General features: G+C 46.1%; 12 non-coding genes across 12 annotated transcripts; all 12 read left to right on the forward strand.

Annotated features, from left to right (window-relative positions):
• Positions 1 to 675: 675 nt before the first annotated feature.
• On the forward strand, positions 676 to 866 carry LOC130314185 (U2 spliceosomal RNA). Its single transcript, XR_008861922.1, has one exon. It is a non-coding gene; the product is annotated as a U2 spliceosomal RNA (small nuclear RNA).
• A 2,085-nt stretch (positions 867 to 2,951) lies between these two features.
• LOC130314186 (U2 spliceosomal RNA) lies at positions 2,952 to 3,142 on the forward strand. Its single transcript, XR_008861923.1, has one exon. It is a non-coding gene; the product is annotated as a U2 spliceosomal RNA (small nuclear RNA).
• Positions 3,143 to 5,220: 2,078 nt separating this feature from the next.
• LOC130314188 (U2 spliceosomal RNA) lies at positions 5,221 to 5,411 on the forward strand. The gene has a single exon (XR_008861925.1). It is a non-coding gene; the product is annotated as a U2 spliceosomal RNA (small nuclear RNA).
• Positions 5,412 to 7,490: 2,079 nt separating this feature from the next.
• LOC130314189 (U2 spliceosomal RNA) lies at positions 7,491 to 7,681 on the forward strand. Its single transcript, XR_008861926.1, has one exon. It is a non-coding gene; the product is annotated as a U2 spliceosomal RNA (small nuclear RNA).
• A 2,097-nt stretch (positions 7,682 to 9,778) lies between these two features.
• On the forward strand, positions 9,779 to 9,969 carry LOC130314190 (U2 spliceosomal RNA). The gene has a single exon (XR_008861927.1). It is a non-coding gene; the product is annotated as a U2 spliceosomal RNA (small nuclear RNA).
• A 2,089-nt stretch (positions 9,970 to 12,058) lies between these two features.
• On the forward strand, positions 12,059 to 12,249 carry LOC130314191 (U2 spliceosomal RNA). Its single transcript, XR_008861928.1, has one exon. It is a non-coding gene; the product is annotated as a U2 spliceosomal RNA (small nuclear RNA).
• Positions 12,250 to 14,346: 2,097 nt separating this feature from the next.
• Positions 14,347 to 14,537, forward strand: LOC130314193 (U2 spliceosomal RNA). Its single transcript, XR_008861929.1, has one exon. It is a non-coding gene; the product is annotated as a U2 spliceosomal RNA (small nuclear RNA).
• A 2,073-nt stretch (positions 14,538 to 16,610) lies between these two features.
• LOC130314194 (U2 spliceosomal RNA) lies at positions 16,611 to 16,801 on the forward strand. Its single transcript, XR_008861930.1, has one exon. It is a non-coding gene; the product is annotated as a U2 spliceosomal RNA (small nuclear RNA).
• A 2,106-nt stretch (positions 16,802 to 18,907) lies between these two features.
• On the forward strand, positions 18,908 to 19,098 carry LOC130314195 (U2 spliceosomal RNA). The gene has a single exon (XR_008861931.1). It is a non-coding gene; the product is annotated as a U2 spliceosomal RNA (small nuclear RNA).
• A 2,096-nt stretch (positions 19,099 to 21,194) lies between these two features.
• On the forward strand, positions 21,195 to 21,385 carry LOC130314196 (U2 spliceosomal RNA). The gene has a single exon (XR_008861932.1). It is a non-coding gene; the product is annotated as a U2 spliceosomal RNA (small nuclear RNA).
• A 2,095-nt stretch (positions 21,386 to 23,480) lies between these two features.
• Positions 23,481 to 23,671, forward strand: LOC130314197 (U2 spliceosomal RNA). Its single transcript, XR_008861933.1, has one exon. It is a non-coding gene; the product is annotated as a U2 spliceosomal RNA (small nuclear RNA).
• Positions 23,672 to 25,762: 2,091 nt separating this feature from the next.
• On the forward strand, positions 25,763 to 25,952 carry LOC130314300 (U2 spliceosomal RNA). The gene has a single exon (XR_008862026.1). It is a non-coding gene; the product is annotated as a U2 spliceosomal RNA (small nuclear RNA).
• Positions 25,953 to 27,610: the final 1,658 nt, after the last annotated feature.

The following is a 27,610-nucleotide window of genomic DNA, read 5'->3' on the forward strand; positions in this document are numbered from 1 at the left end:
TAGAAGCAACAGGAGATTGTTGCATCCATCTAGAACCCTCAGAACTACAGTGCTATGATGTCACTCACTTCCACAGGCCTTGCAGAGTGTAAACAACAACAACCCAGCTTTGTTGTGTATGTAACCATAGGGATTTGTGATGTCACCTAGAACCTTCACAGCAGCGACAGCTTTATGAGGAGCATCAGCACTGCTCTGCCTGAGCAGAACCATCACCGCCATAGGTTGTCAAATAACCCGGATTTAACCCACACAGGTAAGTCCAATGGGGTGCAGGCATGTCCTCTATGCTTACAGCTTCCCGTGGGTGTTGGTTTGATACCGTTTGGGGACAGCCAAGGAGGCATCTGCAGGCAACAAAGGTAGGTGTGTGCTTGTGTGTGTGTTTCCTATGCAGATCCTAAGCCCAGTGTCACATGCAAGTAGGAGGAGTAAGAAGGGTTCCTGGCAAATCCGGGTTATGGATTGCATTTAAAAAGGCCCCGTGGGAGTGCAATGGGCCCCTGTCTTGCTGCTTAGCAATAATGGTATGGGTTTAGGTTCTGCTGTGTGTACTGGTGGTTGACTGCCCCCCAGCCCAGAGTGTGCATGGAAAATTGTCTGGCAGCCTCCCTGACAGCAAGCAGTGATAGTGCCCATGAAGGGGACCTTGTTGGGCCCGCCCCTTTCACGGTTATCGCTTCTCGGCCTTTTGGCTAAGATCAAGTGTAGTATCTGTTCTTATCAGTTTAATATCTGATACGTCCCCTATCTGGGGACCATATATTAAATGGATTTTTGAGAACGGGGGCCGATTTCGAAGCTTGCTTCCGTCGCCCTATGCATTGACCCGATATGGCAGTATCTTCGGGTACAGTGCACCACCCCCTTACAGGGTTAAAAAGAAAGATTCCTACTTTCATTGCTACCTGCTTGCTGGCTAGCCAGCTAGCCAGCCCTGTGGGCCTTGCTGCTGCAGCCAAAAAACAAAAGGTGGTGCTGCTGCTGCTGCTTCTGCTGCTTCTGCTTCTGCTTGTGTCTGGCCCCTGTTGGAGCGTCCAGGCACAGGACTTCTGCTGCTGCTGACTAAATGGCCTCCTTAATTGGATCATTTGAGTAGCCAGCACACCTGTGCAGGTAGGGCATGACATGATAGGCAGCTGCCTTGATAGCGGGTGGGTGCTGAATGTTCCTAATTGACAAAATAAGATTAATGCTTATGAAGAAATATAAAATCTCATCCCTTCCCCAATATCGCGCCACACCCCTACCCCTTAATTCCCTGGTTGAACTTGATGGACATATGTCTTTTTTCGACCGTACTAACTATGTAACTATGTAACATAACATGGGGGGGGGGGGGGGGTCTCCTGGCTGTTCACACAGGTGTGTCATTGCTGTACATTGACCATGCATTGCTTCTGTGGTATTGCAAAGGCAAAGACAAATGCTTCCAGCCATCCATTGCACTAATGGATTGGTCATCAGCTGGCTGTCTATGTCCCGCATCAATATAGACCAAAGTACAGAGGGTTAGGCTATGCTATTGTGCACCTACCTGATGCATCAGAAGGTGCGAGGCCCTTGCTAAATTCTGTGCACAGACTTTGAGATCTATACTTTAGACTGTATCTAAACCTGCTCCAACATGGACTGACATTCTGGCCTACTTTCAGCCGATGCGACTTGTCTGTCGCTGAACAGTCGCTTTTTATGTATTCAGCACCTATGTATAATGTTGTAAAAATGCTCTAGAAGCTAAAGTCGCAGAAATGTCACACATATTTGGCCTGCAACTTTCTGTGCGACAAATTCAGACAGGAAAAATCAGTATAAATCCTTAGAAAATTATCCCCCAGTGTCTCCATCTGCTGGCGGTATTGAATAAGCATTGCTGCACTGATGGGGTATGCATTAGACGAAAAAAAAGAAGAAAAAGAAGAATAATACGCCCAGAAAAGAGGCGAAAAGGAGAAAAACGTAAAAAAACGTGAAAAAAAAGTAAGAGGAAGAGAAGGGAAAAAAAGGTGGAAATGGGTTTAAAAGTGATTTCGGCGGAGAAATATATATATATATATATATATATATATATATATATACGCGCACACACACACATATATATAAACGTATTCTCCGTTGAGATATTGCAGCCGCTGCTGTGTCCAGGCCCAGGAGCCTTAGCACTGTGCTGTGATGTCACTCAATACCACTGACATCACTAGGTGTAAACAACATCTCTCCTTTGCTGTGTATGTGACTATGGAGCTGTTTGGTGATGTCGTCTATTATGGCCTTCATAGAAGCAACAGGAGATTGTTGCATCCATCTAGAACCCTCAGAACTACAGTGCTATGATGTCACTCACTTCCACAGGCCTTGCAGAGTGTAAACAACAACAACCCAGCTTTGTTGTGTATGTAACCATAGGGATTTGTGATGTCACCTAGAACCTTCACAGCAGCGACAGCTTTATGAGGAGCATCAGCACTGCTCTGCCTGAGCAGAACCATCACCGCCATAGGTTGTCAAATAACCCGGATTTAACCCACACAGGTAAGTCCAATGGGGTGCAGGCATGTCCTCTATGCTTACAGCTTCCCGTGGGTGTTGGTTTGATACCGTTTGGGGACAGCCAAGGAGGCATCTGCAGGCAACAAAGGTAGGTGTGTGCTTGTGTGTGTGTTTCCTATGCAGATCCTAAGCCCAGTGTCACATGCAAGTAGGAGGAGTAAGAAGGGTTCCTGGCAAATCCGGGTTATGGATTGCATTTAAAAAGGCCCCGTGGGAGTGCAATGGGCCCCTGTCTTGCTGCTTAGCAATAATGGTATGGGTTTAGGTTCTGCTGTGTGTACTGGTGGTTGACTGCCCCCCAGCCCAGAGTGTGCATGGAAAATTGTCTGGCAGCCTCCCTGACAGCAAGCAGTGATAGTGCCCATGAAGGGGACCTTGTTGGGCCCGCCCCTTTCACGGTTATCGCTTCTCGGCCTTTTGGCTAAGATCAAGTGTAGTATCTGTTCTTATCAGTTTAATATCTGATACGTCCCCTATCTGGGGACCATATATTAAATGGATTTTTGAGAACGGGGGCCGATTTCGAAGCTTGCTTCCGTCGCCCTATGCATTGACCCGATATGGCAGTATCTTCGGGTACAGTGCACCACCCCCTTACAGGGTTAAAAAGAAAGATTCCTACTTTCATTGCTACCTGCTTGCTGGCTAGCCAGCTAGCCAGCCCTGTGGGCCTTGCTGCTGCAGCCAAAAAACAAAAGGTGGTGCTGCTGCTTCTGCTGCTTCTGCTTGTGTCTGGCCCCTGTTGGAGCGTCCAGGCACAGGACTTCTGCTGCTGCTGACTAAATGGCCTCCTTAATTGGATCATTTGAGTAGCCAGCACACCTGTGCAGGTAGGGCATGACATGATAGGCAGCTGCCTTGATAGCGGGTGGGTGCTGAATGTTCCTAATTGACAAAATAAGATTAATGCTTATGAAGAAATATAAAATCTCATCCCTTCCCCAATATCGCGCCACACCCCTACCCCTTAATTCCCTGGTTGAACTTGATGGACATATGTCTTTTTTCGACCGTACTAACTATGTAACTATGTAACATAACATGGGGGGGGGGGTCTCCTGGCTGTTCACACAGGTGTGTCATTGCTGTACATTGACCATGCATTGCTTCTGTGGTATTGCAAAGGCAAAGACAAATGCTTCCAGCCATCCATTGCACTAATGGATTGGTCATCAGCTGGCTGTCTATGTCCCGCATCAATATAGACCAAAGTACAGAGGGTTAGGCTATGCTATTGTGCACCTACCTGATGCATCAGAAGGTGCGAGGCCCTTGCTAAATTCTGTGCACAGACTTTGAGATCTATACTTTAGACTGTATCTAAACCTGCTCCAACATGGACTGACATTCTGGCCTACTTTCAGCCGATGCGACTTGTCTGTCGCTGAACAGTCGCTTTTTATGTATTCAGCACCTATGTATAATGTTGTAAAAATGCTCTAGAAGCTAAAGTCGCAGAAATGTCACACATATTTGGCCTGCAACTTTCTGTGCGACAAATTCAGACAGGAAAAATCAGTATAAATCCTTAGAAAATTATCCCCCAGTGTCTCCATCTGCTGGCGGTATTGAATAAGCATTGCTGCACTGATGGGGTATGCATTAGACGAAAAAAAAGAAGAAAAAGAAGAATAATACGCCCAGAAAAGAGGCGAAAAGGAGAAAAACGTAAAAAAACGTGAAAAAAAAGTAAGAGGAAGAGAAGGGAAAAAAAGGTGGAAATGGGTTTAAAAGTGATTTCGGCGGAGAAATATATATATATATATATATATATATATATATATATATATATATATACGCGCACACACACACATATATATAAACGTATTCTCCGTTGAGATATTGCAGCCGCTGCTGTGTCCAGGCCCAGGAGCCTTAGCACTGTGCTGTGATGTCACTCAATACCACTGACATCACTAGGTGTAAACAACATCTCTCCTTTGCTGTGTATGTGACTATGGAGCTGTTTGGTGATGTCGTCTATTATGGCCTTCATAGAAGCAACAGGAGATTGTTGCATCCATCTAGAACCCTCAGAACTACAGTGCTATGATGTCACTCACTTCCACAGGCCTTGCAGAGTGTAAACAACAACAACCCAGCTTTGTTGTGTATGTAACCATAGGGATTTGTGATGTCACCTAGAACCTTCACAGCAGCGACAGCTTTATGAGGAGCATCAGCACTGCTCTGCCTGAGCAGAACCATCACCGCCATAGGTTGTCAAATAACCCGGATTTAACCCACACAGGTAAGTCCAATGGGGTGCAGGCATGTCCTCTATGCTTACAGCTTCCCGTGGGTGTTGGTTTGATACCGTTTGGGGACAGCCAAGGAGGCATCTGCAGGCAACAAAGGTAGGTGTGTGCTTGTGTGTGTGTTTCCTATGCAGATCCTAAGCCCAGTGTCACATGCAAGTAGGAGGAGTAAGAAGGGTTCCTGGCAAATCCGGGTTATGGATTGCATTTAAAAAGGCCCCGTGGGAGTGCAATGGGCCCCTGTCTTGCTGCTTAGCAATAATGGTATGGGTTTAGGTTCTGCTGTGTGTACTGGTGGTTGACTGCCCCCCAGCACAGAGTGTGCATGGAAAATTGTCTGGCAGCCTCCCTGACAGCAAGCAGTGATAGTGCCCATGAAGGGGACCTTGTTGGGCCCGCCCCTTTCACGGTTATCGCTTCTCGGCCTTTTGGCTAAGATCAAGTGTAGTATCTGTTCTTATCAGTTTAATATCTGATACGTCCCCTATCTGGGGACCATATATTAAATGGATTTTTGAGAACGGGGGCCGATTTCGAAGCTTGCTTCCGTCGCCCTATGCATTGACCCGATATGGCAGTATCTTCGGGTACAGTGCACCACCCCCTTACAGGGTTAAAAAGAAAGATTCCTACTTTCATTGCTACCTGCTTGCTGGCTAGCCAGCTAGCCAGCCCTGTGGGCCTTGCTGCTGCAGCCAAAAAACAAAAGGTGGTGCTGCTGCTGCTGCTTCTGCTTCTGCTTGTGTCTGGCCCCTGTTGGAGCGTCCAGGCACAGGACTTCTGCTGCTGCTTACTAAATGGCCTCCTTAATTGGATCATTTGAGTAGCCAGCACACCTGTGCAGGTAGGGCATGACATGATAGGCAGCTGCCTTGATAGCGGGTGGGTGCTGAATGTTCCTAATTGACAAAATAAGATTAATGCTTATGAAGAAATATAAAATCTCATCCCTTCCCCAATATCGCGCCACACCCCTACCCCTTAATTCCCTGGTTGAACTTGATGGACATATGTCTTTTTTCGACCGTACTAACTATGTAACTATGTAACATAACATGGGGGGGGGGGGGGGTCTCCTGGCTGTTCACACAGGTGTGTCATTGCTGTACATTGACCATGCATTGCTTCTGTGGTATTGCAAAGGCAAAGACAAATGCTTCCAGCCATCCATTGCACTAATGGATTGGTCATCAGCTGGCTGTCTATGTCCCGCATCAATATAGACCAAAGTACAGAGGGTTAGGCTATGCTATTGTGCACCTACCTGATGCATCAGAAGGTGCGAGGCCCTTGCTAAATTCTGTGCACAGACTTTGAGATCTATACTTTAGACTGTATCTAAACCTGCTCCAACATGGACTGACATTCTGGCCTACTTTCAGCCGATGCGACTTGTCTGTCGCTGAACAGTCGCTTTTTATGTATTCAGCACCTATGTATAATGTTGTAAAAATGCTCTAGAAGCTAAAGTCGCAGAAATGTCACACATATTTGGCCTGCAACTTTCTGTGCGACAAATTCAGACAGGAAAAATCAGTATAAATCCTTAGAAAATTATCCCCCAGTGTCTCCATCTGCTGGCGGTATTGAATAAGCATTGCTGCACTGATGGGGTATGCATTAGACGAAAAAAAAGAAGAAAAAGAAGAATAATACGCCCAGAAAAGAGGCGAAAAGGAGAAAAACGTAAAAAAACGTGAAAAAAAAGTAAGAGGAAGAGAAGGGAAAAAAAGGTGGAAATGGGTTTAAAAGTGATTTCGGCGGAGAAATATATATATATATATATATATATATATATATATATATATACGCGCACACACACACATATATATAAACGTATTCTCCGTTGAGATATTGCAGCCGCTGCTGTGTCCAGGCCCAGGAGCCTTAGCACTGTGCTGTGATGTCACTCAATACCACTGACATCACTAGGTGTAAACAACATCTCTCCTTTGCTGTGTATGTGACTATGGAGCTGTTTGGTGATGTCGTCTATTATGGCCTTCATAGAAGCAACAGGAGATTGTTGCATCCATCTAGAACCCTCAGAACTACAGTGCTATGATGTCACTCACTTCCACAGGCCTTGCAGAGTGTAAACAACAACAACCCAGCTTTGTTGTGTATGTAACCATAGGGATTTGTGATGTCACCTAGAACCTTCACAGCAGCGACAGCTTTATGAGGAGCATCAGCACTGCTCTGCCTGAGCAGAACCATCACCGCCATAGGTTGTCAAATAACCCGGATTTAACCCACACAGGTAAGTCCAATGGGGTGCAGGCATGTCCTCTATGCTTACAGCTTCCCGTGGGTGTTGGTTTGATACCGTTTGGGGACAGCCAAGGAGGCATCTGCAGGCAACAAAGGTAGGTGTGTGCTTGTGTGTGTGTTTCCTATGCAGATCCTAAGCCCAGTGTCACATGCAAGTAGGAGGAGTAAGAAGGGTTCCTGGCAAATCCGGGTTATGGATTGCATTTAAAAAGGCCCCGTGGGAGTGCAATGGGCCCCTGTCTTGCTGCTTAGCAATAATGGTATGGGTTTAGGTTCTGCTGTGTGTACTGGTGGTTGACTGCCCCCCAGCCCAGAGTGTGCATGGAAAATTGTCTGGCAGCCTCCCTGACAGCAAGCAGTGATAGTGCCCATGAAGGGGACCTTGTTGGGCCCGCCCCTTTCACGGTTATCGCTTCTCGGCCTTTTGGCTAAGATCAAGTGTAGTATCTGTTCTTATCAGTTTAATATCTGATACGTCCCCTATCTGGGGACCATATATTAAATGGATTTTTGAGAACGGGGGCCGATTTCGAAGCTTGCTTCCGTCGCCCTATGCATTGACCCGATATGGCAGTATCTTCGGGTACAGTGCACCACCCCCTTACAGGGTTAAAAAGAAAGATTCCTACTTTCATTGCTACCTGCTTGCTGGCTAGCCAGCTAGCCAGCCCTGTGGGCCTTGCTGCTGCAGCCAAAAAACAAAAGGTGGTGCTGCTGCTGCTGCTTCTGCTGCTTCTGCTTCTGCTTGTGTCTGGCCCCTGTTGGAGCGTCCAGGCACAGGACTTCTGCTGCTGCTGACTAAATGGCCTCCTTAATTGGATCATTTGAGTAGCCAGCACACCTGTGCAGGTAGGGCATGACATGATAGGCAGCTGCCTTGATAGCGGGTGGGTGCTGAATGTTCCTAATTGACAAAATAAGATTAATGCTTATGAAGAAATATAAAATCTCATCCCTTCCCCAATATCGCGCCACACCCCTACCCCTTAATTCCCTGGTTGAACTTGATGGACATATGTCTTTTTTCGACCGTACTAACTATGTAACTATGTAACATAACATGGGGGGGGGGGGGGGGGGGGTCTCCTGGCTGTTCACACAGGTGTGTCATTGCTGTACATTGACCATGCATTGCTTCTGTGGTATTGCAAAGGCAAAGACAAATGCTTCCAGCCATCCATTGCACTAATGGATTGGTCATCAGCTGGCTGTCTATGTCCCGCATCAATATAGACCAAAGTACAGAGGGTTAGGCTATGCTATTGTGCACCTACCTGATGCATCAGAAGGTGCGAGGCCCTTGCTAAATTCTGTGCACAGACTTTGAGATCTATACTTTAGACTGTATCTAAACCTGCTCCAACATGGACTGACATTCTGGCCTACTTTCAGCCGATGCGACTTGTCTGTCGCTGAACAGTCGCTTTTTATGTATTCAGCACCTATGTATAATGTTGTAAAAATGCTCTAGAAGCTAAAGTCGCAGAAATGTCACACATATTTGGCCTGCAACTTTCTGTGCGACAAATTCAGACAGGAAAAATCAGTATAAATCCTTAGAAAATTATCCCCCAGTGTCTCCATCTGCTGGCGGTATTGAATAAGCATTGCTGCACTGATGGGGTATGCATTAGACGAAAAAAAAGAAGAAAAAGAAGAATAATACGCCCAGAAAAGAGGCGAAAAGGAGAAAAACGTAAAAAAACGTGAAAAAAAAGTAAGAGGAAGAGAAGGGAAAAAAAGGTGGAAATGGGTTTAAAAGTGATTTCGGCGGAGAAATATATATATATATATATATATATATATATATATATATATATATACGCGCACACACACACATATATATAAACGTATTCTCCGTTGAGATATTGCAGCCGCTGCTGTGTCCAGGCCCAGGAGCCTTAGCACTGTGCTGTGATGTCACTCAATACCACTGACATCACTAGGTGTAAACAACATCTCTCCTTTGCTGTGTATGTGACTATGGAGCTGTTTGGTGATGTCGTCTATTATGGCCTTCATAGAAGCAACAGGAGATTGTTGCATCCATCTAGAACCCTCAGAACTACAGTGCTATGATGTCACTCACTTCCACAGGCCTTGCAGAGTGTAAACAACAACAACCCAGCTTTGTTGTGTATGTAACCATAGGGATTTGTGATGTCACCTAGAACCTTCACAGCAGCGACAGCTTTATGAGGAGCATCAGCACTGCTCTGCCTGAGCAGAACCATCACCGCCATAGGTTGTCAAATAACCCGGATTTAACCCACACAGGTAAGTCCAATGGGGTGCAGGCATGTCCTCTATGCTTACAGCTTCCCGTGGGTGTTGGTTTGATACCGTTTGGGGACAGCCAAGGAGGCATCTGCAGGCAACAAAGGTAGGTGTGTGCTTGTGTGTGTGTTTCCTATGCAGATCCTAAGCCCAGTGTCACATGCAAGTAGGAGGAGTAAGAAGGGTTCCTGGCAAATCCGGGTTATGGATTGCATTTAAAAAGGCCCCGTGGGAGTGCAATGGGCCCCTGTCTTGCTGCTTAGCAATAATGGTATGGGTTTAGGTTCTGCTGTGTGTACTGGTGGTTGACTGCCCCCCAGCCCAGAGTGTGCATGGAAAATTGTCTGGCAGCCTCCCTGACAGCAAGCAGTGATAGTGCCCATGAAGGGGACCTTGTTGGGCCCGCCCCTTTCACGGTTATCGCTTCTCGGCCTTTTGGCTAAGATCAAGTGTAGTATCTGTTCTTATCAGTTTAATATCTGATACGTCCCCTATCTGGGGACCATATATTAAATGGATTTTTGAGAACGGGGGCCGATTTCGAAGCTTGCTTCCGTCGCCCTATGCATTGACCCGATATGGCAGTATCTTCGGGTACAGTGCACCACCCCCTTACAGGGTTAAAAAGAAAGATTCCTACTTTCATTGCTACCTGCTTGCTGGCTAGCCAGCTAGCCAGCCCTGTGGGCCTTGCTGCTGCAGCCAAAAAACAAAAGGTGGTGCTGCTGCTGCTGCTTCTGCTGCTTCTGCTTCTGCTTGTGTCTGGCCCCTGTTGGAGCGTCCAGGCACAGGACTTCTGCTGCTGCTGACTAAATGGCCTCCTTAATTGGATCATTTGAGTAGCCAGCACACCTGTGCAGGTAGGGCATGACATGATAGGCAGCTGCCTTGATAGCGGGTGGGTGCTGAATGTTCCTAATTGACAAAATAAGATTAATGCTTATGAAGAAATATAAAATCTCATCCCTTCCCCAATATCGCGCCACACCCCTACCCCTTAATTCCCTGGTTGAACTTGATGGACATATGTCTTTTTTCGACCGTACTAACTATGTAACTATGTAACATAACATGGGGGGGGGGGGGGTCTCCTGGCTGTTCACACAGGTGTGTCATTGCTGTACATTGACCATGCATTGCTTCTGTGGTATTGCAAAGGCAAAGACAAATGCTTCCAGCCATCCATTGCACTAATGGATTGGTCATCAGCTGGCTGTCTATGTCCCGCATCAATATAGACCAAAGTACAGAGGGTTAGGCTATGCTATTGTGCACCTACCTGATGCATCAGAAGGTGCGAGGCCCTTGCTAAATTCTGTGCACAGACTTTGAGATCTATACTTTAGACTGTATCTAAACCTGCTCCAACATGGACTGACATTCTGGCCTACTTTCAGCCGATGCGACTTGTCTGTCGCTGAACAGTCGCTTTTTATGTATTCAGCACCTATGTATAATGTTGTAAAAATGCTCTAGAAGCTAAAGTCGCAGAAATGTCACACATATTTGGCCTGCAACTTTCTGTGCGACAAATTCAGACAGGAAAAATCAGTATAAATCCTTAGAAAATTATCCCCCAGTGTCTCCATCTGCTGGCGGTATTGAATAAGCATTGCTGCACTGATGGGGTATGCATTAGACGAAAAAAAAGAAGAAAAAGAAGAATAATACGCCCAGAAAAGAGGCGAAAAGGAGAAAAACGTAAAAAAACGTGAAAAAAAAGTAAGAGGAAGAGAAGGGAAAAAAAGGTGGAAATGGGTTTAAAAGTGATTTCGGCGGAGAAATATATATATATATATATATATATATATATATATATATATATACGCGCACACACACACATATATATAAACGTATTCTCCGTTGAGATATTGCAGCCGCTGCTGTGTCCAGGCCCAGGAGCCTTAGCACTGTGCTGTGATGTCACTCAATACCACTGACATCACTAGGTGTAAACAACATCTCTCCTTTGCTGTGTATGTGACTATGGAGCTGTTTGGTGATGTCGTCTATTATGGCCTTCATAGAAGCAACAGGAGATTGTTGCATCCATCTAGAACCCTCAGAACTACAGTGCTATGATGTCACTCACTTCCACAGGCCTTGCAGAGTGTAAACAACAACAACCCAGCTTTGTTGTGTATGTAACCATAGGGATTTGTGATGTCACCTAGAACCTTCACAGCAGCGACAGCTTTATGAGGAGCATCAGCACTGCTCTGCCTGAGCAGAACCATCACCGCCATAGGTTGTCAAATAACCCGGATTTAACCCACACAGGTAAGTCCAATGGGGTGCAGGCATGTCCTCTATGCTTACAGCTTCCCGTGGGTGTTGGTTTGATACCGTTTGGGGACAGCCAAGGAGGCATCTGCAGGCAACAAAGGTAGGTGTGTGCTTGTGTGTGTGTTTCCTATGCAGATCCTAAGCCCAGTGTCACATGCAAGTAGGAGGAGTAAGAAGGGTTCCTGGCAAATCCGGGTTATGGATTGCATTTAAAAAGGCCCCGTGGGAGTGCAATGGGCCCCTGTCTTGCTGCTTAGCAATAATGGTATGGGTTTAGGTTCTGCTGTGTGTACTGGTGGTTGACTGCCCCCCAGCCCAGAGTGTGCATGGAAAATTGTCTGGCAGCCTCCCTGACAGCAAGCAGTGATAGTGCCCATGAAGGGGACCTTGTTGGGCCCGCCCCTTTCACGGTTATCGCTTCTCGGCCTTTTGGCTAAGATCAAGTGTAGTATCTGTTCTTATCAGTTTAATATCTGATACGTCCCCTATCTGGGGACCATATATTAAATGGATTTTTGAGAACGGGGGCCGATTTCGAAGCTTGCTTCCGTCGCCCTATGCATTGACCCGATATGGCAGTATCTTCGGGTACAGTGCACCACCCCCTTACAGGGTTAAAAAGAAAGATTCCTACTTTCATTGCTACCTGCTTGCTGGCTAGCCAGCTAGCCAGCCCTGTGGGCCTTGCTGCTGCAGCCAAAAAACAAAAGGTGGTGCTGCTGCTGCTGCTTCTGCTGCTTCTGCTTCTGCTTGTGTCTGGCCGCTGTTGGAGCGTCCAGGCACAGGACTTCTGCTGCTGCTGACTAAATGGCCTCCTTAATTGGATCATTTGAGTAGCCAGCACACCTGTGCAGGTAGGGCATGACATGATAGGCAGCTGCCTTGATAGCGGGTGGGTGCTGAATGTTCCTAATTGACAAAATAAGATTAATGCTTATGAAGAAATATAAAATCTCATCCCTTCCCCAATATCGCGCCACACCCCTACCCCTTAATTCCCTGGTTGAACTTGATGGACATATGTCTTTTTTCGACCGTACTAACTATGTAACTATGTAACATAACATGGGGGGGGGGGGGGTCTCCTGGCTGTTCACACAGGTGTGTCATTGCTGTACATTGACCATGCATTGCTTCTGTGGTATTGCAAAGGCAAAGACAAATGCTTCCAGCCATCCATTGCACTAATGGATTGGTCATCAGCTGGCTGTCTATGTCCCGCATCAATATAGACCAAAGTACAGAGGGTTAGGCTATGCTATTGTGCACCTACCTGATGCATCAGAAGGTGCGAGGCCCTTGCTAAATTCTGTGCACAGACTTTGAGATCTATACTTTAGACTGTATCTAAACCTGCTCCAACATGGACTGACATTCTGGCCTACTTTCAGCCGATGCGACTTGTCTGTCGCTGAACAGTCGCTTTTTATGTATTCAGCACCTATGTATAATGTTGTAAAAATGCTCTAGAAGCTAAAGTCGCAGAAATGTCACACATATTTGGCCTGCAACTTTCTGTGCGACAAATTCAGACAGGAAAAATCAGTATAAATCCTTAGAAAATTATCCCCCAGTGTCTCCATCTGCTGGCGGTATTGAATAAGCATTGCTGCACTGATGGGGTATGCATTAGACGAAAAAAAAGAAGAAAAAGAAGAATAATACGCCCAGAAAAGAGGCGAAAAGGAGAAAAACGTAAAAAAACGTGAAAAAAAAGTAAGAGGAAGAGAAGGGAAAAAAAGGTGGAAATGGGTTTAAAAGTGATTTCGGCGGAGAAATATATATATATATATATATATATATATATATATATATATATATATATATACGCGCACACACACACATATATATAAACGTATTCTCCGTTGAGATATTGCAGCCGCTGCTGTGTCCAGGCCCAGGAGCCTTAGCACTGTGCTGTGATGTCACTCAATACCACTGACATCACTAGGTGTAAACAACATCTCTCCTTTGCTGTGTATGTGACTATGGAGCTGTTTGGTGATGTCGTCTATTATGGCCTTCATAGAAGCAACAGGAGATTGTTGCATCCATCTAGAACCCTCAGAACTACAGTGCTATGATGTCACTCACTTCCACAGGCCTTGCAGAGTGTAAACAACAACAACCCAGCTTTGTTGTGTATGTAACCATAGGGATTTGTGATGTCACCTAGAACCTTCACAGCAGCGACAGCTTTATGAGGAGCATCAGCACTGCTCTGCCTGAGCAGAACCATCACCGCCATAGGTTGTCAAATAACCCGGATTTAACCCACACAGGTAAGTCCAATGGGGTGCAGGCATGTCCTCTATGCTTACAGCTTCCCGTGGGTGTTGGTTTGATACCGTTTGGGGACAGCCAAGGAGGCATCTGCAGGCAACAAAGGTAGGTGTGTGCTTGTGTGTGTGTTTCCTATGCAGATCCTAAGCCCAGTGTCACATGCAAGTAGGAGGAGTAAGAAGGGTTCCTGGCAAATCCGGGTTATGGATTGCATTTAAAAAGGCCCCGTGGGAGTGCAATGGGCCCCTGTCTTGCTGCTTAGCAATAATGGTATGGGTTTAGGTTCTGCTGTGTGTACTGGTGGTTGACTGCCCCCCAGCCCAGAGTGTGCATGGAAAATTGTCTGGCAGCCTCCCTGACAGCAAGCAGTGATAGTGCCCATGAAGGGGACCTTGTTGGGCCCGCCCCTTTCACGGTTATCGCTTCTCGGCCTTTTGGCTAAGATCAAGTGTAGTATCTGTTCTTATCAGTTTAATATCTGATACGTCCCCTATCTGGGGACCATATATTAAATGGATTTTTGAGAACGGGGGCCGATTTCGAAGCTTGCTTCCGTCGCCCTATGCATTGACCCGATATGGCAGTATCTTCGGGTACAGTGCACCACCCCCTTACAGGGTTAAAAAGAAAGATTCCTACTTTCATTGCTACCTGCTTGCTGGCTAGCCAGCTAGCCAGCCCTGTGGGCCTTGCTGCTGCAGCCAAAAAACAAAAGGTGGTGCTGCTGCTTCTGCTGCTTCTGCTTCTGCTTGTGTCTGGCCCCTGTTGGAGCGTCCAGGCACAGGACTTCTGCTGCTGCTGACTAAATGGCCTCCTTAATTGGATCATTTGAGTAGCCAGCACACCTGTGCAGGTAGGGCATGACATGATAGGCAGCTGCCTTGATAGCGGGTGGGTGCTGAATGTTCCTAATTGACAAAATAAGATTAATGCTTATGAAGAAATATAAAATCTCATCCCTTCCCCAATATCGCGCCACACCCCTACCCCTTAATTCCCTGGTTGAACTTGATGGACATATGTCTTTTTTCGACCGTACTAACTATGTAACTATGTAACATAACATGGGGGGGGGGGGGGTCTCCTGGCTGTTCACACAGGTGTGTCATTGCTGTACATTGACCATGCATTGCTTCTGTGGTATTGCAAAGGCAAAGACAAATGCTTCCAGCCATCCATTGCACTAATGGATTGGTCATCAGCTGGCTGTCTATGTCCCGCATCAATATAGACCAAAGTACAGAGGGTTAGGCTATGCTATTGTGCACCTACCTGATGCATCAGAAGGTGCGAGGCCCTTGCTAAATTCTGTGCACAGACTTTGAGATCTATACTTTAGACTGTATCTAAACCTGCTCCAACATGGACTGACATTCTGGCCTACTTTCAGCCGATGCGACTTGTCTGTCGCTGAACAGTCACTTTTTATTTATTCAGCACCTATGTATAATGTTGTAAAAATGCTCTAGAAGCTAAAGTCGCAGAAATGTCACACATATTTGGCCTGCAACTTTCTGTGCGACAAATTCAGACAGGAAAAATCAGTATAAATCCTTAGAAAATTATCCCCCAGTGTCTCCATCTGCTGGCGGTATTGAATAAGCATTGCTGCACTGATGGGGTATGCATTAGACGAAAAAAAAGAAGAAAAAGAAGAATAATACGCCCAGAAAAGAGGCGAAAAGGAGAAAAACGTAAAAAAACGTGAAAAAAAAGTAAGAGGAAGAGAAGGGAAAAAAAGGTGGAAATGGGTTTAAAAGTGATTTCGGCGGAGAAATATATATATATATATATATATATATATATATACGCGCACACACACACATATATATAAACGTATTCTCCGTTGAGATATTGCAGCCGCTGCTGTGTCCAGGCCCAGGAGCCTTAGCACTGTGCTGTGATGTCACTCAATACCACTGACATCACTAGGTGTAAACAACATCTCTCCTTTGCTGTGTATGTGACTATGGAGCTGTTTGGTGATGTTGTCTATTATGGCCTTCATAGAAGCAACAGGAGATTGTTGCATCCATCTAGAACCCTCAGAACTACAGTGCTATGATGTCACTCACTTCCACAGGCCTTGCAGAGTGTAAACAACAACAACCCAGCTTTGTTGTGTATGTAACCATAGGGATTTGTGATGTCACCTAGAACCTTCACAGCAGCGACAGCTTTATGAGGAGCATCAGCACTGCTCTGCCTGAGCAGAACCATCACCGCCATAGGTTGTCAAATAACCCGGATTTAACCCACACAGGTAAGTCCAATGGGGTGCAGGCATGTCCTCTATGCTTACAGCTTCCCGTGGGTGTTGGTTTGATACCGTTTGGGGACAGCCAAGGAGGCATCTGCAGGCAACAAAGGTAGGTGTGTGCTTGTGTGTGTGTTTCCTATGCAGATCCTAAGCCCAGTGTCACATGCAAGTAGGAGGAGTAAGAAGGGTTCCTGGCAAATCCGGGTTATGGATTGCATTTAAAAAGGCCCCGTGGGAGTGCAATGGGCCCCTGTCTTGCTGCTTAGCAATAATGGTATGGGTTTAGGTTCTGCTGTGTGTACTGGTGGTTGACTGCCCCCCAGCCCAGAGTGTGCATGGAAAATTGTCTGGCAGCCTCCCTGACAGCAAGCAGTGATAGTGCCCATGAAGGGGACCTTGTTGGGCCCGCCCCTTTCACGGTTATCGCTTCTCGGCCTTTTGGCTAAGATCAAGTGTAGTATCTGTTCTTATCAGTTTAATATCTGATACGTCCCCTATCTGGGGACCATATATTAAATGGATTTTTGAGAACGGGGGCCGATTTCGAAGCTTGCTTCCGTCGCCCTATGCATTGACCCGATATGGCAGTATCTTCGGGTACAGTGCACCACCCCCTTACAGGGTTAAAAAGAAAGATTCCTACTTTCATTGCTACCTGCTTGCTGGCTAGCCAGCTAGCCAGCCCTGTGGGCCTTGCTGCTGCAGCCAAAAAACAAAAGGTGGTGCTGCTGCTGCTGCTTCTGCTGCTTCTGCTTCTGCTTGTGTCTGGCCCCTGTTGGAGCGTCCAGGCACAGGACTTCTGCTGCTGCTGACTAAATGGCCTCCTTAATTGGATCATTTGAGTAGCCAGCACACCTGTGCAGGTAGGGCATGACATGATAGGCAGCTGCCTTGATAGCGGGTGGGTGCTGAATGTTCCTAATTGACAAAATAAGATTAATGCTTATGAAGAAATATAAAATCTCATCCCTTCCCCAATATCGCGCCACACCCCTACCCCTTAATTCCCTGGTTGAACTTGATGGACATATGTCTTTTTTCGACCGTACTAACTATGTAACTATGTAACATAACATGGGGGGGGGGGGGGGGGGGTCTCCTGGCTGTTCACACAGGTGTGTCATTGCTGTACATTGACCATGCATTGCTTCTGTGGTATTGCAAAGGCAAAGACAAATGCTTCCAGCCATCCATTGCACTAATGGATTGGTCATCAGCTGGCTGTCTATGTCCCGCATCAATATAGACCAAAGTACAGAGGGTTAGGCTATGCTATTGTGCACCTACCTGATGCATCAGAAGGTGCGAGGCCCTTGCTAAATTCTGTGCACAGACTTTGAGATCTATACTTTAGACTGTATCTAAACCTGCTCCAACATGGACTGACATTCTGGCCTACTTTCAGCCGATGCGACTTGTCTGTCGCTGAACAGTCGCTTTTTATGTATTCAGCACCTATGTATAATGTTGTAAAAATGCTCTAGAAGCTAAAGTCGCAGAAATGTCACACATATTTGGCCTGCAACTTTCTGTGCGACAAATTCAGACAGGAAAAATCAGTATAAATCCTTAGAAAATTATCCCCCAGTGTCTCCATCTGCTGGCGGTATTGAATAAGCATTGCTGCACTGATGGGGTATGCATTAGACGAAAAAAAAGAAGAAAAAGAAGAATAATACGCCCAGAAAAGAGGCGAAAAGGAGAAAAACGTAAAAAAACTTGAAAAAAAAGTAAGAGGAAGAGAAGGGAAAAAAAGGTGGAAATGGGTTTAAAAGTGATTTCGGCGGAGAAATATATATATATATATATATATATATATATATATATATATATATATATATATATACGCGCACACACACACATATATATAAACGTATTCTCCGTTGAGATATTGCAGCCGCTGCTGTGTCCAGGCCCAGGAGCCTTAGCACTGTGCTGTGATGTCACTCAATACCACTGACATCACTAGGTGTAAACAACATCTCTCCTTTGCTGTGTATGTGACTATGGAGCTGTTTGGTGATGTCGTCTATTATGGCCTTCATAGAAGCAACAGGAGATTGTTGCATCCATCTAGAACCCTCAGAACTACAGTGCTATGATGTCACTCACTTCCACAGGCCTTGCAGAGTGTAAACAACAACAACCCAGCTTTGTTGTGTATGTAACCATAGGGATTTGTGATGTCACCTAGAACCTTCACAGCAGCGACAGCTTTATGAGGAGCATCAGCACTGCTCTGCCTGAGCAGAACCATCACCGCCATAGGTTGTCAAATAACCCGGATTTAACCCACACAGGTAAGTCCAATGGGGTGCAGGCATGTCCTCTATGCTTACAGCTTCCCGTGGGTGTTGGTTTGATACCGTTTGGGGACAGCCAAGGAGGCATCTGCAGGCAACAAAGGTAGGTGTGTGCTTGTGTGTGTGTTTCCTATGCAGATCCTAAGCCCAGTGTCACATGCAAGTAGGAGGAGTAAGAAGGGTTCCTGGCAAATCCGGGTTATGGATTGCATTTAAAAAGGCCCCGTGGGAGTGCAATGGGCCCCTGTCTTGCTGCTTAGCAATAATGGTATGGGTTTAGGTTCTGCTGTGTGTACTGGTGGTTGACTGCCCCCCAGCCCAGAGTGTGCATGGAAAATTGTCTGGCAGCCTCCCTGACAGCAAGCAGTGATAGTGCCCATGAAGGGGACCTTGTTGGGCCCGCCCCTTTCACGGTTATCGCTTCTCGGCCTTTTGGCTAAGATCAAGTGTAGTATCTGTTCTTATCAGTTTAATATCTGATACGTCCCCTATCTGGGGACCATATATTAAATGGATTTTTGAGAACGGGGGCCGATTTCGAAGCTTGCTTCCGTCGCCCTATGCATTGACCCGATATGGCAGTATCTTCGGGTACAGTGCACCACCCCCTTACAGGGTTAAAAAGAAAGATTCCTACTTTCATTGCTACCTGCTTGCTGGCTAGCCAGCTAGCCAGCCCTGTGGGCCTTGCTGCTGCAGCCAAAAAACAAAAGGTGGTGCTGCTGCTGCTGCTTCTGCTGCTTCTGCTTGTGTCTGGCCCCTGTTGGAGCGTCCAGGCACAGGACTTCTGCTGCTGCTGACTAAATGGCCTCCTTAATTGGATCATTTGAGTAGCCAGCACACCTGTGCAGGTAGGGCATGACATGATAGGCAGCTGCCTTGATAGCGGGTGGGTGCTGAATGTTCCTAATTGACAAAATAAGATTAATGCTTATGAAGAAATATAAAATCTCATCCCTTCCCCAATATCGCGCCACACCCCTACCCCTTAATTCCCTGGTTGAACTTGATGGACATATGTCTTTTTTCGACCGTACTAACTATGTAACTATGTAACATAACATGGGGGGGGGGGGGGGGGGGGGGGTCTCCTGGCTGTTCACACAGGTGTGTCATTGCTGTACATTGACCATGCATTGCTTCTGTGGTATTGCAAAGGCAAAGACAAATGCTTCCAGCCATCCATTGCACTAATGGATTGGTCATCAGCTGGCTGTCTATGTCCCGCATCAATATAGACCAAAGTACAGAGGGTTAGGCTATGCTATTGTGCACCTACCTGATGCATCAGAAGGTGCGAGGCCCTTGCTAAATTCTGTGCACAGACTTTGAGATCTATACTTTAGACTGTATCTAAACCTGCTCCAACATGGACTGACATTCTGGCCTACTTTCAGCCGATGCGACTTGTCTGTCGCTGAACAGTCGCTTTTTATGTATTCAGCACCTATGTATAATGTTGTAAAAATGCTCTAGAAGCTAAAGTCGCAGAAATGTCACACATATTTGGCCTGCAACTTTCTGTGCGACAAATTCAGACAGGAAAAATCAGTATAAATCCTTAGAAAATTATCCCCCAGTGTCTCCATCTGCTGGCGGTATTGAATAAGCATTGCTGCACTGATGGGGTATGCATTAGACGAAAAAAAAGAAGAAAAAGAAGAATAATACGCCCAGAAAAGAGGCGAAAAGGAGAAAAACGTAAAAAAACGTGAAAAAAAAGTAAGAGGAAGAGAAGGGAAAAAAAGGTGGAAATGGGTTTAAAAGTGATTTCGGCGGAGAAATATATATATATATATATATATATATATATATATATATATATATATACGCGCACACACACACATATATATAAACGTATTCTCCGTTGAGATATTGCAGCCGCTGCTGTGTCCAGGCCCAGGAGCCTTAGCACTGTGCTGTGATGTCACTCAATACCACTGACATCACTAGGTGTAAACAACATCTCTCCTTTGCTGTGTATGTGACTATGGAGCTGTTTGGTGATGTCGTCTATTATGGCCTTCATAGAAGCAACAGGAGATTGTTGCATCCATCTAGAACCCTCAGAACTACAGTGCTATGATGTCACTCACTTCCACAGGCCTTGCAGAGTGTAAACAACAACAACCCAGCTTTGTTGTGTATGTAACCATAGGGATTTGTGATGTCACCTAGAACCTTCACAGCAGCGACAGCTTTATGAGGAGCATCAGCACTGCTCTGCCTGAGCAGAACCATCACCGCCATAGGTTGTCAAATAACCCGGATTTAACCCACACAGGTAAGTCCAATGGGGTGCAGGCATGTCCTCTATGCTTACAGCTTCCCGTGGGTGTTGGTTTGATACCGTTTGGGGACAGCCAAGGAGGCATCTGCAGGCAACAAAGGTAGGTGTGTGCTTGTGTGTGTGTTTCCTATGCAGATCCTAAGCCCAGTGTCACATGCAAGTAGGAGGAGTAAGAAGGGTTCCTGGCAAATCCGGGTTATGGATTGCATTTAAAAAGGCCCCGTGGGAGTGCAATGGGCCCCTGTCTTGCTGCTTAGCAATAATGGTATGGGTTTAGGTTCTGCTGTGTGTACTGGTGGTTGACTGCCCCCCAGCCCAGAGTGTGCATGGAAAATTGTCTGGCAGCCTCCCTGACAGCAAGCAGTGATAGTGCCCATGAAGGGGACCTTGTTGGGCCCGCCCCTTTCACGGTTATCGCTTCTCGGCCTTTTGGCTAAGATCAAGTGTAGTATCTGTTCTTATCAGTTTAATATCTGATACGTCCCCTATCTGGGGACCATATATTAAATGGATTTTTGAGAACGGGGGCCGATTTCGAAGCTTGCTTCCGTCGCCCTATGCATTGACCCGATATGGCAGTATCTTCGGGTACAGTGCACCACCCCCTTACAGGGTTAAAAAGAAAGATTCCTACTTTCATTGCTACCTGCTTGCTGGCTAGCCAGCTAGCCAGCCCTGTGGGCCTTGCTGCTTGCAGCCAAAAAACAAAAGGTGGTGCTGGCTGCTGCTGCTTCTGCTGCTTCTGCTTCTGCTTGTGTCTGGCCCCTGTTGGAGCGTCCAGGCACAGGACTTCTGCTGCTGCTGACTAAATGGCCTCCTTAATTGGATCATTTGAGTAGCCAGCACACCTGTGCAGGTAGGGCATGACATGATAGGCAGCTGCCTTGATAGCGGGTGGGTGCTGAATGTTCCTAATTGACAAAATAAGATTAATGCTTATGAAGAAATATAAAATCTCATCCCTTCCCCAATATCGCGCCACACCCCTACCCCTTAATTCCCTGGTTGAACTTGATGGACATATGTCTTTTTTCGACCGTACTAACTATGTAACTATGTAACATAACATGGGGGGGGGGGGGGGGGGGGTCTCCTGGCTGTTCACACAGGTGTGTCATTGCTGTACATTGACCATGCATTGCTTCTGTGTATTGCAAAGGCAAAGACAAATGCTTCCAGCCATCCATTGCACTAATGGATTGGTCCTCAGCTGGCTGTCTATGTCCCGCATCAATATAGACCAAAGTACCACGAGGGTTAGGCTATGCTATTGTGCACCTACCTGATGCATCAGAAGGTGCGAGGCCCTTGCTAAATTCTGTGCACAGACTTTGAGATCTATACTTTAGACTGTATCTAAACCTGCTCCAACATGGACTGACATTCTGGCCTACTTTCAGCCGATGCGACTTGTCTGTCGCTGAACAGTCGCTTTTTATGTATTCAGCACCTATGTATAATGTTGTAAAAATGCTCTAGAAGCTAAAGTCGCAGAAATGTCACACATATTTGGCCTGGCAACTTTCTGTGCGACAAATTCAGACAGGAAAAATCAGTATAAATCCTTAGAAAATTATCCCCCAGTGTCTCCATCTGCTGGCGGTATTGAATAAGCATTGCTGCACTGATGGGGTATGCATTAGACGAAAAAAAAAGAAGAAAAAGAAGAATAATACGCCCAGAAAAGAGGCGAAAAGGAGAAAAACGTAAAAAAACTTGAAAAAAAAGTAAGAGAAGGGAAAAAAAGGTGGAAATGGGTTTAAAAGTGATTTCGGCGGAGAAATATATATATATATATATATATATATATATATATATATATATATACGCGCACACACACACATATATATAAACGTATTCTCCGTTGAGATATTGCAGCCGCTGCTGTGTCCAGGCCCAGGAGCCTTAGCACTGTGCTGTGATGTCACTCAATACCACTGACATCACTAGGTGTAAACAACATCTCTCCTTTGCTGTGTATGTGACTATGGAGCTGTTTGGTGATGTCGTCTATTATGGCCTTCATAGAAGCAACAGGAGATTGTTGCATCCATCTAGAACCCTCAGAACTACAGTGCTATGATGTCACTCACTTCCACAGGCCTTGCAGAGTGTAAACAACAACAACCCAGCTTTGTTGTGTATGTAACCATAGGATTTGTGATGTCACCTAGAACCTTCACAGCAGCGACAGCTTTATGAGGAGCATCAGCACTGCTCTGCCTGAGCAGAACCATCACCGCCATAGGTTGTCAAATAACCCGGATTTAACCCACACAGGTAAGTCCAATGGGGTGCAGGCATGTCCTCTATGCTTACAGCTTCCCGTGGGTGTTGGTTTGATACCGTTTGGGGACAGCCAAGGAGGCATCTGCAGGCAACAAAGGTAGGTGTGTGCTTGTGTGTGTGTTTCCTATGCAGATCCTAAGCCCAGTGTCACATGCAAGTAGGAGGAGTAAGAAGGGTTCCTGGCAAATCCGGGTTATGGATTGCATTTAAAAAGGCCCCGTGGGAGTGCAATGGGCCCCTGTCTTGCTGCTTAGCAATAATGGTATGGGTTTAGGTTCTGCTGTGTGTACTGGTGGTTGACTGCCCCCCAGCCCAGAGTGTGCATGGAAAATTGTCTGGCAGCCTCCCTGACAGCAAGCAGTGATAGTGCCCATGAAGGGGACCTTGTTGGGCCCGCCCCTTTCACGGTTATCGCTTCTCGGCCTTTTGGCTAAGATCAAGTGTAGTATCTGTTCTTATCAGTTTAATATCTGATACGTCCCCTATCTGGGGACCATATATTAAATGGATTTTTGAGAACGGGGGCCGATTTCGAAGCTTGCTTCCGTCGCCCTATGCATTGACCCGATATGGCAGTATCTTCGGGTACAGTGCACCACCCCCTTACAGGGTTAAAAAGAAAGATTCCTACTTTCATTGCTACCTGCTTGCTGGCTAGCCAGCTAGCCAGCCCTGTGGGCCTTGCTGCTGCAGCCAAAAAACAAAAGGTGGTGCTGCTGCTGCTGCTTCTGCTGCTTCTGCTTCTGCTTGTGTCTGGCCCCTGTGAGCGTCCAGGCACAGGACTTCTGCTGCTGCTGACTAAATGGCCTCCTTAATTGGATCATTTGAGTAGCCAGCACACCTGTGCAGGTAGGGCATGACATGATAGGCAGCTGCCTTGATAGCGGGTGGGTGCTGAATGTTCCTAATTGACAAAATAAGATTAATGCTTATGAAGAAATATAAATCTCATCCCTTCCCCAATATCGCGCCACACCCCTACCCCTTAATTCCCTGGTTGAACTTGATGGACATATGTCTTTTTTCGACCGTACTAACTATGTAACTATGTAACATAACATGGGGGGGGGGGGGGGGGGGTCTCCTGGCTGTTCACACAGGTGTGTCATTGCTGTACATTGACCATGCATTGCTTCTGTGGTATTGCAAAGGCAAAGACAAATGCTTCCAGCCATCCATTGCACTAATGGATTGGTCATCAGCTGGCTGTCTATGTCCCGCATCAATATAGACCAAAGTACAGAGGGTTAGGCTATGCTATTGTGCACCTACCTGATGCATCAGAAGGTGCGAGGCCCTTGCTAAATTCTGTGCACAGACTTTGAGATCTATACTTTAGACTGTATCTAAACCTGCTCCAACATGGACTGACATTCTGGCCTACTTTCAGCCGATGCGACTTGTCTGTCGCTGAACAGTCGCTTTTTATGTATTCAGCACCTATGTATAATGTTGTAAAAATGCTCTAGAAGCTAAAGTCGCAGAAATGTCACACATATTTGGCCTGCAACTTTCTGTGCGACAAATTCAGACAGGAAAAATCAGTATAAATCCTTAGAAAATTATCCCCCAGTGTCTCCATCTGCTGGCGGTATTGAATAAGCATTGCTGCACTGATGGGGTATGCATTAGACGAAAAAAAAGAAGAAAAAGAAGAATAATACGCCCAGAAAAGAGGCGAAAAGGAGAAAAACGTAAAAAAACGTGAAAAAAAAGTAAGAGGAAGAGAAGGGAAAAAAAGGTGGAAATGGGTTTAAAAGTGATTTCGGCGGAGAAATATATATATATATATATATATATATATATATATATATATATACGCGCACACACACACATATATATAAACGTATTCTCCGTTGAGATATTGCAGCCGCTGCTGTGTCCAGGCCCAGGAGCCTTAGCACTGTGCTGTGATGTCACTCAATACCACTGACATCACTAGGTGTAAACAACATCTCTCCTTTGCTGTGTATGTGACTATGGAGCTGTTTGGTGATGTCGTCTATTATGGCCTTCATAGAAGCAACAGGAGATTGTTGCATCCATCTAGAACCCTCAGAACTACAGTGCTATGATGTCACTCACTTCCACAGGCCTTGCAGAGTGTAAACAACAACAACCCAGCTTTGTTGTGTATGTAACCATAGGGATTTGTGATGTCACCTAGAACCTTCACAGCAGCGACAGCTTTATGAGGAGCATCAGCACTGCTCTGCCTGAGCAGAACCATCACCGCCATAGGTTGTCAAATAACCCGGATTTAACCCACACAGGTAAGTCCAATGGGGTGCAGGCATGTCCTCTATGCTTACAGCTTCCCGTGGGTGTTGGTTTGATACCGTTTGGGGACAGCCAAGGAGGCATCTGCAGGCAACAAAGGTAGGTGTGTGCTTGTGTGTGTGTTTCCTATGCAGATCCTAAGCCCAGTGTCACATGCAAGTAGGAGGAGTAAGAAGGGTTCCTGGCAAATCCGGGTTATGGATTGCATTTAAAAAGGCCCCGTGGGAGTGCAATGGGCCCCTGTCTTGCTGCTTAGCAATAATGGTATGGGTTTAGGTTCTGCTGTGTGTACTGGTGGTTGACTGCCCCCCAGCCCAGAGTGTGCATGGAAAATTGTCTGGCAGCCTCCCTGACAGCAAGCAGTGATAGTGCCCATGAAGGGGACCTTGTTGGGCCCGCCCCTTTCACGGTTATCGCTTCTCGGCCTTTGGCTAAGATCAAGTGTAGTATCTGTTCTTATCAGTTTAATATCTGATACGTCCCCTATCTGGGGACCATATATTAAATGGATTTTTGAGAACGGGGGCCGATTTCGAAGCTTGCTTCCGTCGCCCTATGCATTGACCCGATATGGCAGTATCTTCGGGTACAGTGCACCACCCCCTTACAGGGTTAAAAAGAAAGATTCCTACTTTCATTGCTACCTGCTTGCTGGCTAGCCAGCTAGCCAGCCCTGTGGGCCTTGCTGCTGCAGCCAAAAAACAAAAGGTGGTGCTGCTGCTGCTGCTTCTGCTGCTTCTGCTTCTGCTTGTGTCTGGCCCCTGTTGGAGCGTCCAGGCACAGGACTTCTGCTGCTGCTGACTAAATGGCCTCCTTAATTGGATCATTTGAGTAGCCAGCACACCTGTGCAGGTAGGGCATGACATGATAGGCAGCTGCCTTGATAGCGGGTGGGTGCTGAATGTTCCTAATTGACAAAATAAGATTAATGCTTATGAAGAAATATAAAATCTCATCCCTTCCCCAATATCGCGCCACACCCCTACCCCTTAATTCCCTGGTTGAACTTGATGGACATATGTCTTTTTTCGACCGTACTAACTATGTAACTATGTAACATAACATGGGGGGGGGGGGGGGGGTCTCCTGGCTGTTCACACAGGTGTGTCATTGCTGTACATTGACCATGCATTGCTTCTGTGGTATTGCAAAGGCAAAGACAAATGCTTCCAGCCATCCATTGCACTAATGGATTGGTCATCAGCTGGCTGTCTATGTCCCGCATCAATATAGACCAAAGTACAGAGGGTTAGGCTATGCTATTGTGCACCTACCTGATGCATCAGAAGGTGCGAGGCCCTTGCTAAATTCTGTGCACAGACTTTGAGATCTATACTTTAGACTGTATCTAAACCTGCTCCAACATGGACTGACATTCTGGCCTACTTTCAGCCGATGCGACTTGTCTGTCGCTGAACAGTCGCTTTTTATGTATTCAGCACCTATGTATAATGTTGTAAAAATGCTCTAGAAGCTAAAGTCGCAGAAATGTCACACATATTTGGCCTGCAACTTTCTGTGCGACAAATTCAGACAGGAAAAATCAGTATAAATCCTTAGAAAATTATCCCCCAGTGTCTCCATCTGCTGGCGGTATTGAATAAGCATTGCTGCACTGATGGGGTATGCATTAGACGAAAAAAAAGAAGAAAAAGAAGAATAATACGCCCAGAAAAGAGGCGAAAAGGAGAAAAACGTAAAAAAACGTGAAAAAAAAGTAAGAGGAAGAGAAGGGAAAAAAAGGTGGAAATGGGTTTAAAAGTGATTTCGGCGGAGAAATATATATATATATATATATATATATATATATATATATATATATACGCGCACACACACACATATATATAAACGTATTCTCCGTTGAGATATTGCAGCCGCTGCTGTGTCCAGGCCCAGGAGCCTTAGCACTGTGCTGTGATGTCACTCAATACCACTGACATCACTAGGTGTAAACAACATCTCTCCTTTGCTGTGTATGTGACTATGGAGCTGTTTGGTGATGTCGTCTATTATGGCCTTCATAGAAGCAACAGGAGATTGTTGCATCCATCTAGAACCCTCAGAACTACAGTGCTATGATGTCACTCACTTCCACAGGCCTTGCAGAGTGTAAACAACAACAACCCAGCTTTGTTGTGTATGTAACCATAGGGATTTGTGATGTCACCTAGAACCTTCACAGCAGCGACAGCTTTATGAGGAGCATCAGCACTGCTCTGCCTGAGCAGAACCATCACCGCCATAGGTTGTCAAATAACCC

The sequence above is a fragment of the Hyla sarda genome, unplaced genomic scaffold (genome assembly GCF_029499605.1).
Source record: "Hyla sarda isolate aHylSar1 unplaced genomic scaffold, aHylSar1.hap1 scaffold_181, whole genome shotgun sequence".
NCBI lineage: Eukaryota > Metazoa > Chordata > Amphibia > Anura > Hylidae > Hyla > Hyla sarda.